The 18,324-nt window shown below is 38.7% G+C and overlaps 1 protein-coding gene across 2 annotated transcripts in view; it reads right to left on the bottom strand.

Annotated features, from left to right (window-relative positions):
• Nucleotides 1–15,380, bottom strand: part of PPM1A (protein phosphatase, Mg2+/Mn2+ dependent 1A) — a 45,407-nt gene extending 30,027 nt beyond the window's left edge. The window contains exon 1 of one of the 2 annotated variants that reach the window (XM_036841812.1): nt 14,981–15,380. The gene's annotated coding sequence lies outside the window, so the exon portion shown is untranslated. The remainder of the gene's footprint in view (nt 1–14,980) is intronic. The other variant, XM_036841811.1, reaches the window with a different exon arrangement.
• Between the last annotated feature and the right edge of the window lie 2,944 nt (nt 15,381–18,324).

Here is an 18,324-nt window from a genome sequence, read left to right as displayed (position 1 = left end):
GAATATGAAAAATATATATGTACAACTGAGTCACTTTGCTGTATAGCAGAAATTAACACAACATTGTAAATCAACTATACTTCAATAAAATTAAAAAAAGAAATCAAAGTAAAAAAATCGTGGATATTAAAAACTCAAAGAATGACTTAAACAGATTATAAATAAATGCAGTAAATTAGCTCATTGAGTTGAGGAAATTTAAAAAATTACGTTCACTTCAAAAAACCTACAACCAAAGTATGAGAGAAAGAGGAAAGTGAAAAAGAAAACTAGGGGCTTCCCTGGTGGCGCAGTGGTTGAGAATCCGCCTGCCAATGCAGGGGACACGGGTTCGAGCCCTGGTCTGGGAGGATCCCACATGCCGCGGCGCAACTAGGTCCGTGAGCCACAATTACTGGGCCTGCGCATCTGGAGCCTGTGCTCCGCAACAAGAGAGGCCGCGATAGTGAGAGGCCCGCGCACCGCGATGAAGAGTGGCCCCCGCTTGCCGCAACTAGAGAAAGCCCTCGCACAGAAACGAAGACCCAACACAGCCATAAATAAATAAATAAATAAATAAAATTTAAAAAAAAAACAACAACTAAATTCTCCAACAACAGTAAGTAGCATAAACAGTCCACAGATGTAGGCACTAAGAAATTTAAGACCTGGACATTGCAGTGCTCCTGGAAGCCCAGGAAATACTAACTAATCTCTGTTCATGTCAACTCCCTGGAACACAGAAGTTGTAGAGTTCTCTAGACCCTATTACCAACATCTATTCCACTGAAAGAATCAGAAGACACCAGCAAAATAATGGTACCTTACACTATACAGTGAGGCTTAATTTCATTTAACAAATGCTCCTCTGGTATCTCATATTTTCTAAATATACTTAAATCATAGCAATCTTTAAATTTTCACATCTTTATTTAGTTAGAGATAGAAGTTTCTTATATAGTCCATTAGTTTGCAGTTCACAGGGCCAAGAACATTCCTCTAGAACATTCCTCCAATCTTCAAGACCAAAAATATTTTCACAGGTTTCTCTGGTTAAATATTCTTGTAATAAAGCTCAATCTTATAGTCAGTCAAATCAACAAGTACTCTTAAGCTTCTCTTTCTACAATATAAATAATCTAATAAACAGTCATAGATTATATATAGAGGAGTTCTTTTGTAAATAAAGGAATGCTTGTTATTAAAGCAAATTATACACATATTTTGTAAACTTGGTTTCCAGTACTTAGAACATTCACTTAAATTAGATAACACATTTTACCTGTTAAATAATAAATCTCAGTTGTTCTAAAGAAAATGTAACCTATCTTCATCAGCTGTTCCTTAAAAATGTATATATAAAACACATTGTAGGCATATTTCTGATAAGGAGCTGAATATCGGATTTTAAACATATCATCCAAGTGGTCAAATATAGGTACTAAGAGTTCCCATTAGTGTGCACTCCCCTCCCCCCAAAATTCCAGTTTGCTTATTATAGGACTTTACTGACTTTAAAAGCTAGAGGTGGGATTCAAGATCTCTGGGGGCAATTTTACTGAGTATCCCTAAAATCTCACTAACAATTCTAATCCAACCAGAAGGTACCTCTAACAAATCAAGATTTTCTCTGGCAGCAGCGATTTCTCAATTATTGCCATTCTCTGGCTAATTCTGGAACTCTGAAGCAGCCCAATATGGTAGCACCCAGAATAGGATTCTGCCCCTCCAGTTCAGAAAGCCCAGGGGCACAGTGCCATTTTTATTTTCTCTGGGATTTCTCTAAAGAATAATCCCAAGGTGATAGGAGTTTCTGAGTCTGCACAGGTTCAAACCTGAGGATCTTCAAATAACCCAAAAGAAACATATGACTATGGTTTAGCTTCAAAATTCCTACAAATTTTTGGAAAGAAAATAAGGGCATTACACCTCATCAGAAAATGGATTCATCATTTGTGCTTCACAGACATATGACTAAAATTCAGAACTGAAAATTTTCTATATTTCACTTTCCTTCTTATCTTCTAATATATTATAACATTTTTGCCTTCTGTTTCTTCCCTCTAGGTCTTACTCTCTTCTAAGCAACCTCCAAGTTTTATTATTCTTCTGCCCACAAATTAAGTCTCCTCGAAAATTTTATACCATTTCTATTCTTGCTCTTTGTCCCTCCCCAGTCTGAGCAATCAATCTCTTCTGTTTTCCCTTTCTTGCTTTTAATTCTTCCTCATTCTTGTGTTTAGGGGAGAGTAAAAAGGCAGAGTTCAGGCAAGGAAAATATTTCAGTGAATTCATGCAAGTCTGAGTTTGTGAGGTAGGAGAGAAATGGCTACTACATCAACAAAGCTGAGGGGCTACTGAGCAACCCACAGTGAAAAGCACTACTGGAGGTGAGGACTACATATTCCTTGAAGTTATACTACTAGTGAAGAACCTGATTCCTGGTTTAAATTTGGATAGTATTTCCAATTACTAAATAACTTTTCCTGGTCACAGGAGGAAACAGCCATTATTTAAGCTGTAAAAGGAGGCTAAATTATTCATAGCTGGCTATCTCATGAGATATACATGATGTTTATCAGGCTAGAAATCACTGATCAAAAAGTTATTTGGATCCCATTTATATGAAATATCCAAAAGGCAAACCTACAGAGACAGAAAGTAGATGAGTGGTTGACAAAGGACAGGGGAGAAGAGAATGGTGAGTGACTCTTAATGAGAACAAGGTTTCTTTTGGGTGTGATGAAAATGTTCTAAAATTAAATTGTGGTAAATGGTTGCACAATTCTGTTAATACACTGAAAACTACTGAGTGGTAAACTTCATATGGCTGAATTTCATGCTATTGTTAGTTATATCTTAATAAAGCCGTTTTAAAAGATTACTATGGTTTTATATGGCTTTCTGTATCTATATTTTATTTTGCATAAAAAGGTCTAAAAAGATGACTATATATTATTTGTAGTAACATGAAAAATACTACATTAAAATTTTTTCACAGATTAAAAAAAGTTACCTGATAATTTCTCAGCTGCTCAGTATCTCTTCATCTTATAGCTTCAACTAAATATTTACTTCACTCTTTCAATTAAATATTTACTTAACATCCTTCAACAAACCAAATTTCACTCACATGAATTCTAAAGCAAAATACTGTTACTGAGTTAAATAATACCCTAAATTAAAACGTTAAAAATGAAATTTCAAAAAACCAAAGTCAACCAATCAAACCAACAAAAATAAGTCAGATAAAGCTCTTTTATGCTAAATAGTATTTCCATAAAGCCCATGACACAAGTCATTTAGTACTCAAACTATAGTCAGTTTACACAGATATTAGCAGCGGTTTCAATTTCACAAAGTGTGTGTGAGACAGAGCTTGCCACTTTTGATGTTTCCTTCATGTTTCATGATTTTTTTAATGTATCACCATCTTCTAGACATGTGCTGTGATCTGAATCACATACTCCATAAGGTAGTCTTCTTTAATTGCTACAAAAGTATGTACTGCACAATTTTTAAAAGTAAAATTTAGAAGTACACAATTGCCTGAAAAATACCTAACCTTAATTTAGTTGGAGGGTTCTAGTGACTATAAAATTAGATACTGACCTATTTTTACTAAACATTATAGAATAGCAAAACATTAAAAGATTGAGATGGCATAGATCTATTTAGTTTTTAAAGTTTCCTAAGACTGTTCTGGTATTCACAATCTCAATTTGCTTCATCTGTTAACTTTTTCAAATTTCTCAGTTTTGGATAACTTATACATATTGAGAAGTCTACATATTGAGAAGTGGTTTCAATTCCCAGTTTGCTGTTTTTTAATTCTTGCATATTTGAGGATTCAGACTCTGACTGACCCAGAAAACAATAACTGATTTCTTCAGCCAATCCATCATTTTTAATTTTGCTTAAAAAAAACAAAACCCCTCACAGAGAGCATTTGTAAGTGTTTGCTGATAACCCTGTATACTTAAGTTGAAATAAGGGAAAAATAAAACTTATTAAATATTTAAGATGGTAAAAGGTTCATTCAAACACAAAATATGTGAAGGTTCTAAATATTTTACACGTATGAATAATGTCTCTGCTGGAAAAAAGGACCAAAAAGTATATGCCTTTAAAAGATAGACTTCTGTCCATAAAATCTAACATTCTTCAAAACAGAATAATTCACTGAGTCCATAAATTGCATTATGAGATGCTTTGTGTATATGGAAAAAGGTGCTGGAAAGTAAGAGAAAAAAGGGTTTTTTTGAAAGTGAAAATTCTACCTTTCTCTCTCTATATATATATATCCAACCACCTCCTATACTTGATTAGCCATACCTCAAATGATGTGGCCCAAAATGAATTTCTCAACTCCCTACCCCTTCTCCTACCCAGTTCCCTGTCTTGGGAAGTAAATCTACCATTAGTCATGAGCTCACAGAATCCTGTGTTTCTCTTATCATAGCACATAAGGCCCTGTGAATTATCTCTCTGTTTAGATTTTAAGATCCATGGGGGAAGGAATCATGTCTCTTCTGTTCATAAGTACCTAGTACATAGCGACACTTGATTAATATATGGGACATCATCATGACTTCTCCCTTGTCAACAGAGTTAGGAATTGTTTTCTACCTAGGAAAAGGTATTCCCATAGAAGCTGAATTGTATCCTACCATTTCCACTTTGTTATTCTATAGAATACGTAATTCTAATTTTTAAAAATCTCTGCAGAACTAACACAATTGATTTCTAATATTAAAATATCAAACCCTGCAAAGCTGCAGGTTACCAGTCAAAAACTTGATTTTCAGATTACTGTTCACTAATGACTTTTAAAAGTTTCTCAACATCATTAGATACACATTCATTACTGAAAAGTGCCACATGAGATATGTTGAAGGGGACAAAAGAGAAAACATGTAGTTTTGACTAGAAGTTAGAGCCTATACATTCTCTTTCCCTGGGCTATTTACTTATTCATCTGCTCATTCATTCAACATTCATGAATGGGTACATTTTTTAAAAAGTCTTTTCTATGTGAGAAGCAAAGTATAAGGTAATTTAAACCCAAAGGAGTAATTTCTGGGAGCTAGGAATCTACTTTCAATGTATTTTAGACAAAAATATCTTAAATTTAGTCTGGGAGTTTTACTGTATAAAATGAACAATCCCATTTGCGCTTAAGGAGCTCCTGATTCTACTGACTGTAGCAAACCACTACAAGATCACTCTAGATGGTTGACTAGTTGTTAAAGTACTTATAGTATCAGGAAGCATTTATAGAGAGAAAATGAAGATGACAGATATGGAGTAATATAGGATTAAACTGTGGGTTGACCACAAAAGCTGCCATTTCTAAGATCAGCCCCTTGACATCCAAACAAGGATGATATTCTACTGCTTTATGAAAAGTGAAAATTGTGTTTACTACCTATTTATATTCTGAAGTATGATGGAATACTACAAAAATGTTTTTCTGAAGTCTGGTAAAGGGCTTCCCTGGTGGCTCAGTGGTTGAGAATCTGCCTGCCAATGCAGGGGACACGGGTTCGAGCCCTGGTGTGGGAGGATCCCACATGCCGCGGAGCAACTAGGCCCGTGAGCCACAGCTACTGAGCCTGCGCGTCTGGAGCCTGTGCTCCGCAACAAGAGAGGCCGCGATAGTGAGAGGCCCACACACCGCGATGAAGAGTGGCCCCCGCTTGCCACAACTAGAGAAAGCCCTCGCACAGAAACCAAGACCCAACACAGCCAAAAAAAAAATAAATAGATAAAGTCTGGTGAGTTTTGTAATTCTGTTTGTAAAACAAAACAAAAAATATATACATAGCCACTCCTTGCTTATCCTTATCGTTAATATTTTCATTACTAAATTTTGGTAACAAAGTAAGCAAACTGCATATCTCCTATAGACATAATATGAAATATGACACAATTTTCTACCACTCATACTAAAGACAAGGAGCAGGGCTAAGAAGTCAAGACATTCAAAGTTGGTAATGAATTATGTTCTTATTCTCTGAAGCAGTACAACAGTTCCTGAATAGCATATTTTTAAATAAAATAATTAAGCCACATACAGCAGGACTCAAAACAAAGCAACCAACCAACCAAAAAACCTGTTTATCTATATCCTTTCCTGAGACGGTCATATCACAGATGAATACAAAGCACCAGCCTAAATTTAAACTAGATTATCTGTGACCTATGGTCTCTCATAGTATGCTGTACTTCTGGCTCACATTCGATTTTCTTTGTCATGTGTTTATCAGAAAATGAGCAGGGAGACTACAAAGATTAAACAATCATATATTGAGCACTTATTCAAAATAAATGAAACCTGGTCCCTGCTTTCAAGGAATTTACTTTTAATAAACCTTAATATTGAAATGTTCCATTTATAGTATAATCTCTATTGTGAGACCAATTAGCTTGTGTTTAAGAGTATCTTCCTAAACTCACTAAGAATTTCCTTTGAATGAAGGACTGATGAAATCATTTATGTCAGTGGGAGGCATAGAAGTGAACATGAATAAAATAAGCCATAAGACAAAATTGTGTACGGTTTATAGTACTAGTTGTATTATAGCTTTAACTTACGTGCTTTTTATAGTAAAAAATTTAATGGTTCTTCTTGGTGAAAAGTTCTAAAGGGAGTTGACATGACATGTGATACTGTACTTTTCGACTTTATGTACACTTCCACCTCAGACTGCAGCTCAATCACAAGAGTCACTCTCTGGGTACAATGGAACTACAGTCACACCATTCATATACAAAGATTTCCTAACCCATCACAATCGCCAAAAGAGTTACTTATAGCAGTAGCAATGAAACTGCAGTGACCCACATATATAATTACTTTTTAAAGTCCAAGGACGTGTGTTTGGCTTCTGTTACTAGCTGTGAAAATTAACCTCTGTCTTAATTTCCTCATCTTTTAAGATACAAGTAATAACAGTATCTATCTCATAGAGATAGATATAAAGATTTAATGAGCTAGTACTTGAAAATTTCTATAATGCCTGGCGTGTAAGTGGTCAATAATGTTAGTTACCGTTGTTACTAGCTAATGTTAAGGCTAGAAAAAGTTAAGAGCCACACAAAGAATCAAATTCATGATTCTGGTCTCATTAGTATCATACTCCAATAAATGGATCTAAGCAGCCACAGACTGCCTATATAAAATTATCCATTCAAAAAATTCAATAAAGGAAATTTTACTATGCATTTTCTAAATACTAGAAATAGCATAACAATTTGATAAGGTTTAAAGTTTGGCTTAGAAATTTATATGAAAACAGACTATTCATATATCAGACATTTGTTTGACTCAAATTAAAAGTTGATAGTAGCCAAAGTGATCTTGATGGAAAAAAAAGGAGATGGAGGAATCAGACTCCCTGACTTCAGACTATACTACAAAGCTACAGTAATCAAGACAATATGGTACTGGCAAAAAAAAAAAAAACCCAGAAATATACATCAGTGGAACAGGACAGAAAGCCCAGAAACCCATGCACCTATGGTCAACTAATCTATGACAAAGGAAGCAAGGATATACAATGGAGAAAAGACAGTCTCTTCAATAAGAGTGCTGGGAAAACTGGACAGCTACACGTAAAAGAATGAAATTAGAACACTCCCTAACACCATACACAAAAACAAACTCAAAATGGATTAAAGACCTAAATGTTAAGACTGGACACTATAAAACTCTTTGAGGAAACCACAGGAAGAACACTCTTTGACATGAATCACAGCAAGATCTTTTATGACCCACCTCCTACAGTAATGGAAATAAAAACAAATAAATAAAATAAGCAAAATAAAATAAACAAATGGGATCTAATGAAACTTAAAAGCTTTTGCACAGCAAAGGAAACTATAAACAAGACAAAACTACAGCCCTCAGAATGGGAGAAAATATTTGCAAACGAAGCAACGGACAAAGGATTAATCTCCAAAATACATAAACAGCTCATGCTGCTCAATATTAAAAACACAAACAACCCAATCAAAAAATGGGCAGAAGACCTAAATAGACATTTCTCCAAAGAAGACATACAGATGGCCAAGAGGCACATGAAAAGCTGCTCAACATCACTAATTATTAGAGAAATGCAAATCAAAACTACAATGAGGTACACCTCACACCGGTTAGAATGGGCATCAGAAAATCTACAAACAAATGCTGAAGAGGGTGTGGAGAAAAGGGAACCCTCTTGCACTGTTGGTGGGAATGTAAACTGATACAGCCACTATGGAGAACAGTATGAAGGTTCCTTAAAAAACTAAAAATAGAACCACCATATGACCCAGCAATACCACTACTAGGCATATACCCAGAGAAAACCATAATTCAAAAAGACGCATGCACCCCAATGTTCATTGCAGCACTATTTACAATAGCCAGGTCATGGAAGCAACCTAAATGCCCATCGACAAACGAATGGATAAAGAAGATGTGGTACATATACACAATGGAATATTACTCAGTCATAAAAAGGAACGAAATAGGGTCATTTGTAGAGACGTGGATGGACCTAGAGACTGTCATACAGAGTGAAGTAAGTCAGAAAGAGAAAAACAAATATCGTATATTAACGCATATATGTGGAATCTAGAAAAATGGTACAGATGAACCGGTTTGCAAGGCAGAAATAGAGACACAGATGTAGAGAACAAACATATGGACACCAAGGGAAAGTGTGGGGCGGGGCAGGGGTGGTGGTGGGATGAATTTGGAGATTGGGATTGACATATATACACTAATATGTGTAAGATAGATAATAAAAATCTGCTCTTTAAAAAAATTAAATTTAATTTTAAAAAAAGTTGATAGTTATCTCCCTTTTTAAAATAATACATTGTCTAGTTATTGTGATTCCACAATTCCTTTCTGTTAAAAGGATGCCTACTTCATAATATTTGCAAATATAACTCTGGAAAGAGATGCATGATGGTTATGAATGTCCTGTTAACCCTCAAAGCCATAACATAAGAAGTTAAAATGAAATACTTAGGTCCAAAATCAGCCAACATAATTTTCTATACCAACATAACAGCTCTGCCACCCTTCCGATTTGTATAATCTTCACACTTAAAATCTAGGTTCAGGGGGAGTTCCCTGGCAGTCCAATGGTTAAGACTCAGTGCTTTCACTGCCATGGCCCGGGTTCAATCCCTTGTGAGGGAACTAAGACCCTGCAAGCCAAGTGGTGCGGCCAAAAAAAAAAAAAAAAAAAAAATCCAGGTTCAGCCAAAATAATATATAAGAATAGAGTCAGAAATACCTGCCACCAGAAAGCTTTTAAGTTCTTTTGCCACCTGCTACAGCAATCACTCCCATTCTCAGGTAGATTTTGCCTAATACTTACAAAATATCTGAATGTCCACTATCCACAGGCACTGTGCCAGGCTTTGGGTACAGTAAAGTTATTGTACTTTCCCCTTCTGAATTTTATAATTAAATTGAACACACAATTATACTTAAAACACAAATGCTTAACAGTAAAGTATATGATTAAAGCCATGCAAATAATACAATCATAATGCTGTAGAAGTACAGAGAGAACAGAAATGAAACACTCTCGTGATCAGGAAAGGTTTTGTGGGGGAGAAAATAATAGAAATGAGTTTTGATAAAAAAAGAAAACAAAAGCTGGAGAAGGAGGAACAAGAATTCTGAACTATCAATTAGCATGAGCAAAGACCCACTGAGAGAGAGAAAAGTTCAGGATGTGCTCCAGAGATGGCAAGAGGACCAGTTTGGTTGAAATAGATCAGTCCTGAGGTCGAATCATGGAAAGTGTCAAAGCCAAACCAAGAATTCTAAGCTTTATTCTAGAGGCAAAAGGGAGTCACTAAACATACTGAGCAGAGAAATAATGTGATGGAGGAGGGAGATGCAGTACAAGATGCTAGTAGGAAAGACCAGTTGGAGTGTTAAAACATGGTTTGGGTATGAGGTAGTAAGACCTGAAATATTCCAGTACAATTTTTCAACCTTATATAACCCAGGACCCACATACAAAGCCTTAATGCCTTTCATGAAGACTCCCTATTTTCTTTTTTTATTTGTTTCACAAGAAGAACTGAGTTAATTAGAATAATTTATTTTTCTTACTCTCTTTTGCATCTTTTCTGTAGCAATATCTTCTTGACCATTTCTAATCATGAACCGTAACCCCTCTTCAAAACACCAACCTGTGTCCTTCCTCGTTTACTGATCATTCTTGTCTGAACATTCACCTTTGCTTCATTACTTACTCTTTATCCTCTATTTAACCATCGACTCCCACCTAATCATTAACCTAATGACTTCTCTCCAGCTTCATACAGTCAAATAAATCTACTCATACTCAACTTTCTTTTCCATTACCTCTTAACTTTTAGTCTGCTCATATACAAGTTCTATCTGCCCACAACCTTTAGCACCTCTTCTAAAGTCTCTACTCAATCCGAAGACTTATAGTTTGTCTTCCAGGCTCACTGCTAAAACTATACTGAAAGACAACCCTCTCACACTCACTAAGTTTCTATTCCCGTAAGTATCTCAAGATTTCACATACTCAATAATAGCAGCTACCATTTATTTGGTATTTCTTTACAGTAGAAAATACGTCAAGTGCTTTACATGATTATCTCATTTAATATTCAAGATTACCTAATGAGAAAGGCTTTTCCATTTGACAGATAAAGAAAACTGAGGCTTAGAAAAATCAAGTAGCTTGCCCAAGATCACCCCACTAGGAAGTTTTACCATGTTCTTTGGAGCCTACAATGTGGCTCCACTGACTGTACGTACTCAGAAACATTTCCTTAAGTCCTTCAATACAGATATCAACCATTTGAGAATTAATATTGATTCAACTTCTCGATCTGAACAATGATAGCTAAACATATAAAACTGTTTATCTCTGTTGACTTCTGAAACTTTGGGAATGAGAAAATGATTTTAACTTCTTAAATCTTTACTGAATGTTTTAGAAGGGAATCTTGCATTGGAAGACTTAACTACATAAATTTGTAAGGTTCCTTTTAATTCTAGGAATCTGTATCAGAAGTGTAACATTCAGCTTTTCAAATTTTGACTCCTAGGAACAACAAGGCTAATCTAATTGGGGAAAGTCTACCCAGGAGTATTTTGAAAATAATTTTGTATTTACAGATCTGATTCTGGCACATTACTAGACGCTCTAAGCCTACATTTCTTCATCTGTAACACAAAGATAACATCATATGCTTTAGAAGGTTGTGGTGAAAATTAAAGGCTGATGCTTTATTTTCTATAAATTATGGCTTTTATTATTCACTTTCTTTTGTATCTAGAAGAAGTTTGGTTTCATAGAATTTTAATTCAAATCATATCAGCCACAAAAAAATCTAGTGACTTTCAATCCAGATCCCAAACATGAATACTACATAAACTAAGTCAATGGGATCCAGATAAACATGTTAAGAATTGTATTAAAAACTCAAACTCCCTTCTTTATCACATTTACTCAATGAATGTTTAAAACATCTCTAATTTTATAAACACAGTATCAACAACCTATTAACACACATTAACATCCAGTACCTTTCCCTCAGTTTCTTAGAAAAATTCTAAAGTCTATTACATTTTAGATAAAGGTATACAGAAGCTCACCTCTCTTAATTACTTTCTCTAGCTCCTCCTACCTGCCTCAGCAAAAGAAAAGCTAGGTAAAGAGCTTATCTAGGTAGTACACAGATAGCTAGGACATACAAAGATCAAAATCATCAAGAAATATATTCTGGAGACTCAATAAAATATAAAACTGTTACTTGTGTAATACGGAGCACATTAGACATTGGAAAGAACAAAAGAAGAAAAATAGAGGTAATCAACCTTTTGATTTTGATATAATTTAACCCAAGTTACTTTCATATAAGAGTAGTTAATAATCCCAGGTGGAAATTCAGAGAATTTCCTGGCTAATAGTGAAATAATAAATGAAGCAACTCAAGTTTTAAAATTTTGTCACCAACGTAATATGAGATGGAAGACAGAACATATTCTGGCATAAAGTTACTACCCAGGGTACAGGAAGGCACAGACTTTTACCTAGTTGCCTCACAACACCTTTCCCTTCCCCCAAGGTCCATATATTTCACAGGGCCACACCTTGTTTTATCTTGTTTAACTTATAGGACACCACTTGCGCTGATTTTCTTACAGGGCTGCCTCCTTCCTCTGATTTGATTAAGGATGGAAAGTAGTCAAGAGTACCACTCACAGAGTCAGGTGCCCAGACAAGAGTCAGTCATTCAGGGGATCATCGAAATTATCACCTTATAATTAGTTATTTCTACATGATCACAACCTCACATCTTAAGAAATTAATCCAGCTCTCATGCATGAGCATTTCAGGGATAACAAGCTCCCTATGGACATATGTCAGCCTTTAGTTTTAAATTTTTAAATAAATAAGCATTTACAGTTAAACCAGAATCAGCTACACATGCTATTAGCCACTATAATAAACAGTCTAGGTGTTACGGGAACAAATTCAAAGACTGTAGGTTTTTACTAACTGCTTAGCAATATTTACCATGTGACAACACGATGTACTATTAATTTCTTTGAAAAAAATTGGGTATTAGAGAACAAATTTTCAAATGAAGGTTTATTAACAAGTCAAGATAAGCAAGACCCAGCTTTAACTGACAGAAAAACCTTAACAATGTGTTCTTAAAATGCTCTCCACATGAAATTACCAAGGGTCGTGTGCTTGTTCAAACCTGTAGTCTCAACCACCCTTTGTCTCTTGTGGAATCTCCATCTGCCTTCCTCCCAAGAGTTTTTCTAGACTTCTCAATCCCAACAGAAAAATCAATAAAAGCTACCTACAGAAATATCTTTCCTAAATAACAATCAACAACTTTAAATTCTTTTAAATAAGAGACAACCCAGAAAGAAAATCAACTTCAGAATGCTGAAATATCTAAGTGCCTGGCACATAACAGGCATTTAGTCAAAGCATATTAAATAGACAATGTTGAGAATAAAAAAACATAACAACTGGACAGTACATTTGATAATATAATCTACCCCTCTGGCTTTGCTGATTATTTTGGAGCACAGCCATGACCAAACAATTATTGTCTCCTAGTGCAGTGTTCCCTTCAACAGTTTATATTGTAATTATGGGCATCACTTTTGCTCTTCAAACTAAAATATAAACCACTTTTATATTATATGTTAAAATACACACACACACATCACATAAAAAGAATTTTTGATGACTCAAGCATTCAACCATTTTATTTCTCAAATATATACTGAGGTAGCTAGCCAAACTTTACCAGTCTTAATATACCTCTCCCATAATTACTGATGGGAGAGGTATATTTTTCACTGATGTGAAAAATATTTAGTGATATCTAATCAAAAATGTCTTAATTTCCATGTCTAGCTCATTATAGTTTCATGTGGTATTGCTGTAACTTGCAGGTTAAAAGTAATCAGCCTTGTATGACTGAATGTTTAAACAGACATATGTGAGTTACACATAGGAACAGAACTAAAACATCAAACAAGGAATGTTATTTTGGGCTTCAAATTATTTATTGGCAAAAAAAACATTATATCGATAAAGGGAACATCTATATTTATAAAATAGGCAGAGGGGTGGGTCACTATTGCCCTAGTCAGTTTCCTAATCTGTAGAGTTACAGAACTACACTCTGGAAAAGGCCCAATATGTAAAAAGATAAAAATATAAAAGTGAAGTTGTTCGAGTTAAAAGAGCAGTTGGGGAGCAAGCCCTGCTGGACTCCTGAGAGCTCTGGAACCTCTAAGGCTCAGAAGAGCACTGTTAAAATAAATAAGCGCTCTGACTCTTCAGAGCTCTGTGCACCTAAAAAGTGATTGTGTTTAAAATTCCAGTGTGCAAATTTGAAAAGATTAAAACCTTCTTCCTCAGAACAATTTTTTTTTTTTAATTCCTAACTTCCTTCAGTAATGTCAAAATCATTTACTCCGGGAAAATAATAACTACCTCCCATAGATTTTTACACCTCCCATGGTCTTTCAATCACTTAAAATGCATTCGGCTCATTACACCAATTAGCAGAAAATTTAGGGTTAGGGGCGCGGCGGCGAACAAATTTCTTGGCTTGGACAACTGAAGTATGACCTTTGTGGATTTTTAAGTACCATGCGGTGCTTGAGAAAAAAGAAATACCTCCGGTGATGAAATTTTCAAAACGTATCTAAAACTGCGGTTGGTAGAGGCACTCCACAGCCAGCTGTCCTTCAAGAAAATATTTAAAATGTACAAGCAGAACAGAACCACATCTCAACCAAACTCTAACATCAACAACTTTTACCCACACAATTTACACGGTTAAAAAGAGGAGAAGAAATCAGTTCGATTTACTTCGGTGGATTCGTTCGATGCCTTAATAATGAATGAATTGGAAGCATCACTGACGAGTTCTGAAGGAGCCTCACGCTCAGCTCCGCCCCCTATAAAACCTGAAGCTAATTCTCCAGAATTTAGTGTTTCGCGGCCAAGTCCGGTCCAAAGGAGGCCTCCCCTCTTCTTTCTCCCGGCCTCCCTCCACGGGTTGGAGCCCAGGGTGGCCGGGCGGGTGCGGGTGCCGGACGCCCCCTCCCCGCTTGGGGAAAGTTCCGCCGGCCGCTCTCGGGACGGGCCGGTCCGCGGCCCTCGCCCGCGCCGCCGCCACAAACACCCCGCCCGGCCTCGGCGGCCGGAGGGTCGCGCCCCCTCCCCGCGCCGCCGCCGCCACAAACACCCCGCCCCCGCCTCCCCACCGCCGCCCTCGCGGAGCGTTAACCCCTCGCCGCCCGCCGCCCGGCTCCGGGGAGGAGGCCGGGCCAGGGGGTGGAGTTGTCGCGTCTCCTCCCGGGAGCGCCCGGGCAGACGCCCGGCTTGTTTACAGGCCCCAGGCCTGGTCGCCGCCGCGCAGGCCCGCGCCGCCCGCCCGCCCTCGGCCCAAGCGTCGCGCTTACCCGGAGGAGCAGAGGGCGGGCAGGTCCCTGGTCCGCCGAGGCGGCGGCGGCGACGGCGGCCGGGGAGGGGGCGGGAAGAGGGTCACCGCGGCGGCGGCCGGCCAGGTCAGGCCGGGGAAGGGGCAGAGGAGGGGAGGAGCCGGGCTGCGTCCGGGCCCCCGGCTCTCGGCGCCCTCGCGGCTCAGATCATCCGGGCGTTGGAGCGGGAGGCGGAGAGCGGGTCCCGGAGGAAGACGAGGAAGAGCCGAAGATTCATAGCTTTCGCGCCCCACCTGCCTGACGCCCCCCACCCCCCCTCCCCAACCACCGGTTCCCGAGCTGCAGCTGCCCGAGCACCCAAAGCTGCGGGCCGGGCCGGCTCAGAGACCACTGCTCCCTCGCTCCCGCGCGCGCTCCCGCCCTTAGCGCCGCCGCCGTCGCCTCGAGCGCGTCCCCGCGCAGGCGCGCTCACGTCGGCGTTGTGCTGCCCCTCCCCCACGCCTCCGCCCGCCCCGCCCCGCCCCGCCCCGCCCCGCCCCGCCCCGCCCCGTCCCGTCGGCTCAGCCCCAACTACAGCCGCGGCGCGGTGGAGCAGCTGGAGAGACCCGGATGTCGTTGGGCCGGAACTGCAGCGCGGGCCGGCGAGCGGGGGAGGGGCGGACGCAGATGACGTCACTGTCCTACCCGGCTTGTGTCGCCGCAATCGCCTCGCGGCCCCGGCCTCAGGCCCAAGCTGAAGGGACCATCCGAATCCCGGATCGGAACGGAGGTGCCCCAGCCACACGCCTCCGGTCCCTAAGGGCAACAACCCACACACTCTACTACCACCCACCCACACGCTAGTGCAGCCGATACACGCACGAGGCACATGCTCTGAGTTTCTGGCAGGTTTTGCGTCTGTAGTTCATGGGGTTTCACATCGTATTTATTTGTACTTGTTAGACAGTCACGTGATTCTGCTACTGGGGACTTCCATCGACCTCCAGTGAGGTTAAAGGAACGAAGGATTTTTCAAAATCCGGAGGATAATCAAAAACGTAACAGCTCCTTCTATTAAAAGTTAGAGATCTGCTAAACCTGATTGAAACGGCACGTGCAGACGGCCAAAATCCAGTTTAGCTAGCTAGACTACGGAAAACCGGACCCACGCCGGACGCACGCTGTTTGCGGACGCCGCAGCGGATAGAATGACAAACCCTAGGCGGCCAATGAATCAGAACTGGGGAACAGTACATCACCAGCCAGGTCTCCTATTGGCTGGGGTGCTTTATCCCTCTCTTGTCAGAGACTTAACCTGTTCATGGATTCGACCTACACCACATTTGCAGGAACGGAAGTTTAAAAGAAAAATTCGTGTTTTAAAGAGATGCTCTGGTATATACAAAGAAAAACCAAATACTGTATTATTAGAGGCAGGTACTTTAAAAAGAACAACTGCTACTTTGTATCTCCTAAAACCACTTTGTTGTTCCAACTCTTAGATCAAAAGCAACCTATTTATTCTGTCTCTTGTCATTTAGCAAACATTTAGCTGCTTTTAAAGCTGTAAAAGCTGTCTCCAGTTTTTTCAACATGTCTTTTTGGGAAGATTCTGTTCCTTTCACTTTTAGGCCTGGGATCTAACAACAGTATGAAACAATATCACCTAATGATCACTGGCAGGCCACTTCTTCAAGGAACACCGAAATTACTCTACCCGATATCTTTGGGGTTAGAATTTCTTAGCATAAGATGAAGATGGATCATTTCCAGGTATAGAAAGTAAAAATAAAGTTCATTTATGCATTTGGCCCCAGTATTATCTGAGGACATATTTCCTAATTACTTCTCCCCACATTTGCCAAAAAAAAAAAAAAAAAAAAAGGAAATTAGATCAAAGATCTTTGAAACTCTACCTTATTGGAATCCTTAATATTTCGGACAAATAGCAGCATGATTAGCATGCTAGTAGACTCATTACCATTCTGAAATAGAATAGCCCATGTGGCAACCACTATTTGGAGTGCCCTGGATACCGGGGGTAGTTAATGACATCAATGGGCAAAGTCCCAGCCCCCAAGGAGCTGATGTTATAATGAGAGATATAGACAAAGAAGTAAACAAATGAACAAGGAAATTGCAGGTTGTGATCAGTGCTGTGAAGGAAATAAGTAAGGAAATAGATTGGGGGGATGACTTGAAACAAGTGTACAGAGAAGATCTTTCTAAGAAGGTAGCATTCAAGCTGAAGGATGAGGAGCCAGCTTTGCAAAGAATCAGGGGAGAGCTTTACAGGCAGAAGGATCAGCGTGGGCAAAGGGCCTGTTGTGGGAAAGAGCTTGGCAGAAAAGTTATCTGAGGACCAAAGAGAAGTTCAGCAAACTCAGGCAAATATTTTATAAAGTTGCTCAAGTTTAGAATTATAACTTAGGATATTTGGAATACTTAATCCAATTTACAGCTAGGATACCACCTTAAGTAGAGGGGCACAGTCCATACAAAATAACTTACTGATTTGGTCTGGCCCAAAAAGCAAAGCAGCTTGAGAAATCAAAATTAAAAATCAAAGGACTTTTATTCAACTCTTGAAATTAAGAAGCATTCCACAATGCCAGAAAGAGGTCCCTTCAGACAGTCCAACAGCAGCTAGAAATGAGTAAACTAAAGTTTAGAAAAAGTTGTTTTTCTCCCAATTTAGATAGCTATTCTTAATGAGTAAAGACTAACAAAAATTTGGACTTCTTGAGAACAGTTTTTCTGGGAGTTTACTGTCTACTGTGGGCATTACAGAAGATCTCAAACTAAAGCATACTTTTGAAAGCTGCAACACATTTTGTATCCTTAACAATGGTGGCCTGGTTGAAAACCAGTGATGAAATGCCATCATAATAAAGGCTTTTTTTTTTTTTTGTATGTGACTCTACAGTTCACAAAGCCCTGTCACTTAGACCAACCAATTTTATCCTCAAAATAACCCTCGGCAAGGCAAGGACTGTTCTCATCCTTTACAGCAGAGAAATCTGAGGGTCAGAGAGCTAGCGGTTGCCCAGGGTCACCAAAAGTAATGACTGGTACCCAGGTTTTCCCCTGTATCCTACAGATCATCCCTAGCTTTTACGTGCCAGTAATAAGGTAGCAAGGAGAGTCAGGAGTGGAAAGAGCATGGACTTAAGAGTCAACAGTGGTATGCAGAACTGGCTTATACTATCTCATGAGAGCAGACTTAAATTTTTAGGAATTTTGCCAGTTGTTTGCTAAACACAGCCACTGTTAAAAATTAAATTATATAAACCTCCAATTAAATTTTAAACGAAGATAATATATGTTATTGAAACAGACTCACAGACATAGAAAACAAACTTATGGTTACCAAAGGGGAAAGGGGA

This window comes from Balaenoptera musculus, chromosome 2 (assembly GCF_009873245.2).
Source record: "Balaenoptera musculus isolate JJ_BM4_2016_0621 chromosome 2, mBalMus1.pri.v3, whole genome shotgun sequence".
In the NCBI taxonomy this organism is placed as follows: Eukaryota; Metazoa; Chordata; class Mammalia; order Artiodactyla; family Balaenopteridae; genus Balaenoptera; species Balaenoptera musculus.
The sequence above is the reverse complement of the archived record's forward strand: the minus strand, read 5'-3'. Positions and strand labels throughout refer to the sequence as shown.